At 46.8% G+C, this 8,702-nt stretch overlaps 1 non-coding gene across 1 annotated transcript; it reads right to left on the minus strand.

The window, feature by feature from the left end:
- Positions 1–511: 511 nt before the first annotated feature.
- Positions 512–586, minus strand: Trnas-cga. The gene has a single exon. It is a non-coding gene; the product is annotated as a tRNA-Ser (tRNA).
- Positions 587–8,702: the final 8,116 nt, after the last annotated feature.

Genomic DNA, 8,702 nt, shown 5'->3' on the forward strand with positions numbered 1-8,702 from the left:
CTTTGTCCTAATACTGCTGGTGTCAGGAAGTTTGTGTATGGTACTAATACGAGTTTTTGAAACGAAATGGCATTTTATGCTTTACAAGGTGTTCTGAGGAAGGTCTGTGGATGAGAAAGTATTTGTGTACTAGTTTAGTTTAACATATACATTGTAGAATCGTGTTATGAGAAGAACATCAAGTTACATATGCTGTATACACATTTCAGGCAGACTATAGGTTTTGTAAGGCCATCATAAGAATAAAGATGCTTGTTATCAACGACAAATAGCGCGTTCAGCTTGTAGGCTCACTTTTTTTAAGGAGCATACTGTTCAGAGAAAAGCCAAAGTTGATCAAAACTGGCTAAAAACATAGCATTGAGTTACGTCTCTTAATACTAGATTATTAAAGCCCTTAAACATGCAAATGGTTCAAATGGCTCTGAGCATTATGGGACTTCCAGAATGAGATTTTCACTCTGCAGCGGAGTGTGTGCTGATATGAAACTTCCTGGCAGATTAAAACTGTATGCCCGACCGAGACTCGAACTCGGGACCTTTGCCTTTCGCGGGCAAGTGCTCTACCAACTGAGCTACCGAAGCACGACTCACGCCCGGTACTCACAGCTTTACTTCTGCCATTACCTCGTCTCCTACCTTCCAAACTTTACAGAAGCTCTCCTGCGAACCTTGCAGAACTAGCACTCCTGAAAGAAAGGATATTGCGGAGACATGGCTTAGCCACAGCCTGGGGGATGTTTCCAGAATGAGATTTTCACTCTGCAGCGGAGTGTGCGCTGATATGAAACTTCTTGGCAGGTTAAAACTGTGTGCTCGACCGATACTCGAACTCGGGACCTTTGCCTTTCGCGGGCAAGTGCTTCGGTAGCTCAGTTGGTGGAGCACTTGCCCGCGAAAGGCAAAGGTCCCGAGTTCGAGTCTCGGTCGGGCACACAGTTTTAATCTGCCAGGAAGTTTCATATCAGCGCACACTCCGCTGCAGAGTGAAAATCTCATTCTGGAAACATCCCCCAGGCTGTGGCTAAGCCATGTCTCCGCAATATCCTTTCTTTCAGGAGTGCTAGTTCTGCAAGGTTCGCAGGAGAGCTTCTGTAAAGTTTGGAAGGTAGGAGACGAGGTACTGGCAGAAGTAAAGCTGTGAGTACCGGGCGTGAGTCGTGCTTCGGTAGCTCAGTTGGTAGAGCACTTGCCCGCGAAAGGCAAAGGTCCCGAGTTCGAGTCTCGGTCGGGCACACAGTTTTAATCTGCCAGGAAGTTTCATACTATGGGACTTAAGTTCTGAGGTCATCAGTCCCTTAGAACTTGGAACTACTTAAACCTAACTAACCTAAGGACATCACACACATCCATGCCCGTGGCAGGATTCGAACCTGCGACTGTTGCGGTCGCGCGGTTCCAGACTGTAGCGCCTAGAACCACTCGGCCCTTAGATATGCATAAACTATTTAAACACTGCCGGTATTTCGGATAAGACATCCAATAATGTCATTATCTAGGCTTACATACTGTACAAAAGTAAAAGTATGTAAGACGTTTCTGGTTGTGCTTGCTTTCAGACATGTTCCTTTGCTTGCATCTTCCGTAAGATTTATGGGAAATTGTAGGTAAACACGACACATGTACTGACCATTATGTCAAAACTCTAAAAGTAACATAGTAGTGTCAGTTTATTCCCATTTCCTACCACTGTTTTACCAGTAAATAAGCAGCTATCTGGCGAAAAATCTCCTGATCGTGTCACTGGTTGCTGGGTCAGTCACACGACGCTGTGCATATCACCAGTCAGGGACAGCTGCAGCTGTGGGAATGTTCAAATCCTCCATAATTGTTAGGATAGTCAATGCCTTCAGGGAAAAATGCTGCCTATAGAACAATGATATTATCCAGACGTGAACCTTTTCGTCCGAAGCAAATCGGTGGCCACAAATGTATTTCTTCAAGGCCCCAAAAACTTGGCAGTCCCATTGGGAGAGATCTGGACTGTATGGAGGATGTGTAATAGCTTCCCAGCGAAGCTTCTGCGGCGTAGTCCGCACAACCTTGGCAACAAGTGGGCCCGCCCCCGCGCACGCCTGGATACAATCATGGCTCCATACCTAGGCAATTGCAAAGTTTTTTCTATGAAGCCATTGACCGTCTTGTCTCACAGTGGGATAAATTTATTAACAGCTATGGCGCTTAGTTTTGAAAGAATAAATAATTTACTTACTTTTTAGGGTTCTGTACTTCAATCGCTAAAAACGGAACCCTGTCTGTCTGTCTGTCCGACTGTTAAAAATTCGTTTTTTCAGGAATGTATAGACATATAAAGTTGAAACTTGTTGTTGGCTGAAGATATACAGTTGGCTGAAGATATAAAAAAATTGAAGCTTTTGAGTCAAAGCAACCAAAAAATACGGCCAATTATATAAATATTTCGATACTCGCAAACTCACTCATCGAAACCTACAGAGTACTTTCCATTGGTCTAGAATAATGAAATTTGGCAAGAAGGAAGGTTTCCCAGGAACAAAGGAAAAAAAAATTCTAAACTTGTGATTTTGTAATTATACCACAAGAAAAAAAATGTTGCAATTTCTTATTAGACTCGAAATGTATTCACAGCTGCGAATACGGACGACAGTCAGTTGTCTGGTACCATGCGCCGCGGAATTTGAATACCCGCCAGACATCATGGACATCGAAGACCCCTAGAGGTCTCTGCACCATCGCGCCATAAGCTGTGGCGGCGCGTGCCTCCTGGCCCACTTTTAGTGTTAGGGCACCACAGTGGAACGAGTGGTTCCAGTGGCCAATAGCGCCGCCGCCGATAGACTACTTAAGCGCCTGCCTTTCGCTCAGCCAGTCCTACGACCGTGTCTGGCATCCCAGTCTCCTGTTTAAACTCCAAACCTACGTCCTTCCTATCAACTACATCCATCTGATGGCCTCATTCCTCCCCCGCCGCCCCTCCTATGTTACCATCCATAATGCCAATTCCCACACCTTCTAACCCTCTGTAGGTGTGCCCCAGGGCTCTGTCCTCTCCCCTCTCCCCTACCTCCTGTATACAGCAGATATGCCCCAACCCCCCCCCCCCCCTCCAGTACACCTCTTGCAATATGCCAATGACACCACATACCTCGCCCTCGCTCCTACCCTCCAACGGTCCCAATGCCTTCTCCAGAATCACCTTGACCTTTTTGTTGCATGGTGTAACCAGTGGCTCCTGAAAATCATCCCTTCCAAGACCCAGGCAATTATCGTAGGTCGTACCACTCGCTCCTTCCAGCTCCTGGATTTCTCCCTTACTGTCTGCGCCCGTCCTGTCTGCCTCACCCCCACCCTCACCTACCTTGGCCTCATCATTGACCGTCACCTCACCTGGATCCCTCATCTCCGCTCCATCCAATCCATAGCCCACAACCGCCTCTGACTCCTCAAACTCCTCTCTTGCCAGACATGGGGGTTGCACCCCTCTACCATCCTCCACACCTACAAATTCTTAATCCATCTCATCCTCTGTTATGCCAGTCTTGCCGGGATAGCTGCCCCCCCCCCAAATTCTATAAGTCCCTCCAGATCCTTGAGCGTCATGCACTCTGCCTCACCTTCCGTATACACCTCCCGTCCCCCACGCGGATCCTCTATGACCCCATTCCTTTCCCCCAACTGCTCCTATTCCTTGAACATATCTGCATCCTCTACACCTCCAGCTGCCTTGATCCCCCTCACCCCCTGGTTGCTCCTCTCCTCTCCCATCCCCACCCCCTGCCACGTCTTCACTGTTGTGTTTCCCCTACCCTCCATCTCTACACCCTTCATCTCCTTTCCCATGGTGGCTTCCATCAACTCCCCCTCCCAGATGATGCCCTCTCTCCCTCCATTTATCCCTCCTATCAACTCTGATCCTCCCTCCCCCTCCTTTCCTCTGTTCTTTTCCCGGGCTCCCTCTCCACCCCCTTCCATCCTCTTTTTTCCCCACCTCCCCTCTCTCTGCCCCCTTCTCTCCCCCGAGTCCTTTTGCATTTCCCTCCTCTGCCTTTTCTCATTCCCTCTCGTGTCTGCCCTGCCCCTCTCCCCCCCTTATGAGTCCTCTCCCTCCTTGGTCCCCCCCCTTTTCGTTTTTTCCTCTTCTCACTCCTTGTTTTTCCCCCTCCTCCAGGTGGCCCGCCCCCCCCCCCCCCCCATCTGCCCTTGGCTCGGAAGTGTCATCTTTGTGCCGCCATTTTCGTGCAGTGTTTTACAGTGAGTGTTCCGTGTTCTGTGTCTTTTGGGAAGTGTTGCGAACAGCCATCATACTGTCGTTGGGTGTGATTTTTTTTATCTCTTGCGAACAGAAACCAGACTGTCGCCATGTTTTTTTTAATTGTGTGTCTACTATATTACTTGTCTGATTCCTGTGTACTTTATTAACATTGGCAACCCCTTTGCTTTCTGTTTTAACTTTCCGCATTTTACACTTTAAGTCACCGTTTTACCACCTGTTTTTCTTGTTTCTTTTCTTCTTCTGTTTTTAAAAAAGTGTGTAGGCTGTAGAGCAGCGTACTAAGCTTCTGCCAGCCCGCCCCCTTCGGGGGGAATTGAAAGTCAATAAAGGAAAAAAAAAAGCTCAGCCGGTCTAATCTCGCGTACGTCTGTGGACACATCACCTCGCGTTAGACAGACAACTTACTTTCTTGTTCTGTGTACGAGTGGACGTGTTTGTTAGGTTTCCTTGTGACTCCGTTGTTTGATCTTGTTGTTGTTCGTTCTGTCCTTCGTTGGTCGTGTCCGTCCTTTCCCGTTGTGTTGTTGTTCGCGGGCCTGTCCGCGAGTCCCGGCGCGCTTTCCGTCGTTTCAACCCGGCGACCGCCCCGGCCGTAGTTACAACAAGTTGTACAACTGGAACGACGAAAATGAAATTTTTTGTCGGCTGTGACTCAGACCCGGATTTGTCGCTTCTTGTGAGCGATCGCCTTAACCGCTTTGGCCATCTGTGCACGACTCACAACCAAATACAAACGTCCTTATATCGTCGTTCATGCGTCTCAAACTGATCTCGTACACGTTATGTAATTCCCGCCCTGGGAGAGGACATTTTAACTGAAAGTCGCTGCCTGGTGTCGGCGGATAAATACGATAATGCATCGTACGTCTTAACAACACAAGCACTGCAATATTGTCTTGTCAGGCTGTCTGTCTTTCCGGCCACCTGTTAAAATCCCATTTTCTCAGGAACGGATGGACACATACTAAAGTCTGTGGCCCGTCGGAGGTGTAATAAATGTTCGCTTCTAAGCTACTGCAACCGAAAGATACGCCCACTTATGTCACAAATTTTGATAATCGAAAACTTACTCATTAGACCCTACAACGCACATCCCATTGACGTTGATTCATGAAATACCGCAGGAAGCGATGTTTCAAAGTAGAGGTCAAGGGAAAAGCAGAAAATTGTTAATTTGTAATTATATCACACGAAAAAACATTTACTTTATCATTTGTTATCCGCCGTTAAACTTGAAATTAAAACATTCTCGAAAGCCTTGGAATCCCTGGGACCAATATTTTCCGGCATCATTGTAGATAACAGGCAAAAATAGTCAGATTCTCGTTTCCCTGAATGGATGAACTGTCTGTATACATACTTAAGTTTGTACAGAACCCCCGGTGTCATAGTCCTAAGGGCACCTGGCTTTTTTCTCGTTTGTCTCGTTTTCATTTGAATGCCGCTTGTAAATAGCAAATGTTTACCTCAGTAGCTGTGGGGTCAGCGCAGCCGAATGCCACCCGAAGAGGCCCATGTTCGGTTCCCGACAGGGTCGGATATTTACTCCGCTCCGGGACTGGGTATTGGGTTGTCATCATCATCGTTTCGTCATCACCGACGCGCAGGTCGCCCGAATGGGGCCACAGAAAAAAGACTTGCGCCCCTCAGCGAGGTGACACACAACAGAGAGACAGAGATGACAAATGAAAAGACCTATTGTAATTTCAGGTGGGGAAATGCTAGAACGCCCACATCGAATGTGTCTATGACGGCATGAGTAGGTGTTGCCGATGATAAGATTCTGCACTCACGTCATTATGCAAACACGGGAGCTACAGTCTGTTTCCATTATACATGCGTAGTTAACAACCATGCGTTTCACAGTAGAATGATATACAAATTGGCAACGAAAAATTGTTTCAACATGTAAGTTCTAGAAGATTAAAACTACATGCCACAACAGGACTCACGTTCAGAACCTTGCCTTTCGCGGGTAATGCTCTTGCCGCCTGAACTATCTAGGTATGACTCACAACTCGTTCCACAGCTTCCTTTGTGCCATTACCACCGTCCTACTTAGCAAATTTCATAGAAGCTCTCGTACTTGCCTTCGAAAGAGCATTGCCCGCAAAAGAAAAGATAACGGGTCCTAGTCCCAGTCCAGCAGACAGTTTTAATCTGCCAGGAAGATTCATACAATTCATACTTAGCAGCAAGGTAGAATCTATGCACTGGATTAAAATTCTGAATGGATATCTACAGTTCTAGTGTCATTATATTTCTACGTGATGTCAGCCGCTGTGGTACCTACATCTTGATTAAGATTATCTAGTCATAGTCATTTAAGTATTTGAGCTATGTAGAATTTATTACAAAAAAAGTAATGTCCTGTGACGTATACACACTTCTAGGTGGTGGGATTTTTGTTCATCTTGATTGTTCCTTCTCAAACCATAAGAGTAAAAGTTATACGGATAGTGGCTCTGAGCACTATGGGACTTAACTTCTGTGGTCATCAGTCTCCTAGAACTTAGAACTACTTAAACCTAACTAACCTAAGGACATCACACACATCCATGCCCGAGGCAGGATTCGAACCTGCGACCGTAGCAGTCGCGCGGTTCCGGATTGAGCGCCTTAACCGCGAGACCACCGCGGCCGGCTATACGGATAGTAATGGATATTAAACATAGTCCATCGAGTTAAGAAACTAATGATCGGATATTAATATTTAGTTAAACTATAGAATTAGCGGTCTTGCTCGCATTTTAATTTACTGAAACGGATAACTAGTTTCGGCTTTACGGACATCATCAGATCTATGCTACGATGTAGGGGATACGTAGTCGTAATCTGACAAGAATGTTAGAACTACACCTTACAGCAGCATCTAAAGCTCGTAGCAGCTTTAAACTTACGTCCGCCAGTCTCACTGTCAGCACTATGGCGCCGATGGTAATGACACCTGCCTTCCAGCACCAAGACCTTCGCTTCTCTTGTGATTACTGGCTCTTCAGAGAGAGACTGTCAGCCAATTCGTTGTTTTTGAGATTTACTTGACTACTCCATCTGCGCCATCTAAATGAAATGAAATGATCGCATGGTATTTTGGCTGGAGACCCCAGCGGGGTTCTAGCCTAGTGCAAGTCTTTTTATTTGACGCCGCTTCGGCGACTTACGTGTTGATGATTATGAAATAATAATGAGAGCAACGCAACACAACACAACTGGATAAACTCTCCAACCCAGTCGGGAATTGAACCAGGATACCCCAACGGAAACCAATATAGGATGGGCTGGAACGTTAAAACCGTACACTTCCATCAACGCAACATCGATTGTTGCAGCGTTGTTCTCCTTCAAATGATGAAAACCAATGAAGACATGATACTCCATAATCTATGGGCCGCGCCATTCTGTTTTGGCTCCTATAGCAGAGTGCTACAGTAGTCTGGCGCAGGTGCTTCAGTGTGTACCAGGGCCTCATATATGCACCTGCAATCAAACAAAGCGTCAGTTAAGTATCTTTATTTTTTCAGAGTCATAATTAAAACATTATCACTATCCTCCTGGTATAGGCATTACCACTACAAATAAGAGTTTACCTCAGTGTCTCAAATATCCACGCTGTGAGTCATACAGGGTGTTCGGAAATGCCTGTTACAAACTTCTAGGACTTGTTGCGGGGAGTGAGTACATAACATTTTGAATAGGTACCTACGTCCGAAAACGTACTGTTTCCGTGCTACAACCATTTGAACACACGTTGGTAGCGCGACCAGTTCTCCTCATTAATAACCAAAGAAACAAAGAGGAAACTTAATCAGTTTTCACAAACACTGTTCAGCGTGATGCAGTACGGCCTCTTCCAACTCGTGCGCGCCGGTGTCTCCTTGGAGCACCACAGTCACACCTGATGACGGTTGCGTAATTGTGGCGAAAAGGGAATGTGATTGAGTCGGACATTGTTGATAACGGTGTTGATAAAGGCGAAGAGCAGTTCCTCCGTCACCGTGAGCTTCGCCATACACAAGGATCAACCATGTTGATCTAACATTCAAAGACATGTGAATGAAGCTCGAACGGGTTCAGAGAGGTAGGATGGACATCAAATGACATCAGGTGATAAGTCATCAGCACCACCCGCTCCACACACACCATCACCACCATGACTACCCTGTTGCGTATTAAACCGGGGACCTAGAAACGACGGAGATGCTTCGTCCCTCCGTAGCCCTCAGTGTTTCACACTCCCACAACAGGCCACAGCAGTCCATCTCCCACCCACCCAGCCCCCCCCCCCCCCCCCCCCCGGGATGGATCGTCTCATACCAGTCAAGTGCAGCCCCAAATGTTTGCATGGTAGAGTAATTATGGTGTATGCGTATGTGGAGACAGTGTTTGCGCAGCAATCGCCGACATAGTGTAGGCGCTAATCTGCTGGGCAGATTCGTGCTGGGGACCGGTT

The sequence above is a fragment of the Schistocerca americana genome, chromosome 4 (genome assembly GCF_021461395.2).
Source record: "Schistocerca americana isolate TAMUIC-IGC-003095 chromosome 4, iqSchAmer2.1, whole genome shotgun sequence".
NCBI lineage: Eukaryota > Metazoa > Arthropoda > Insecta > Orthoptera > Acrididae > Schistocerca > Schistocerca americana.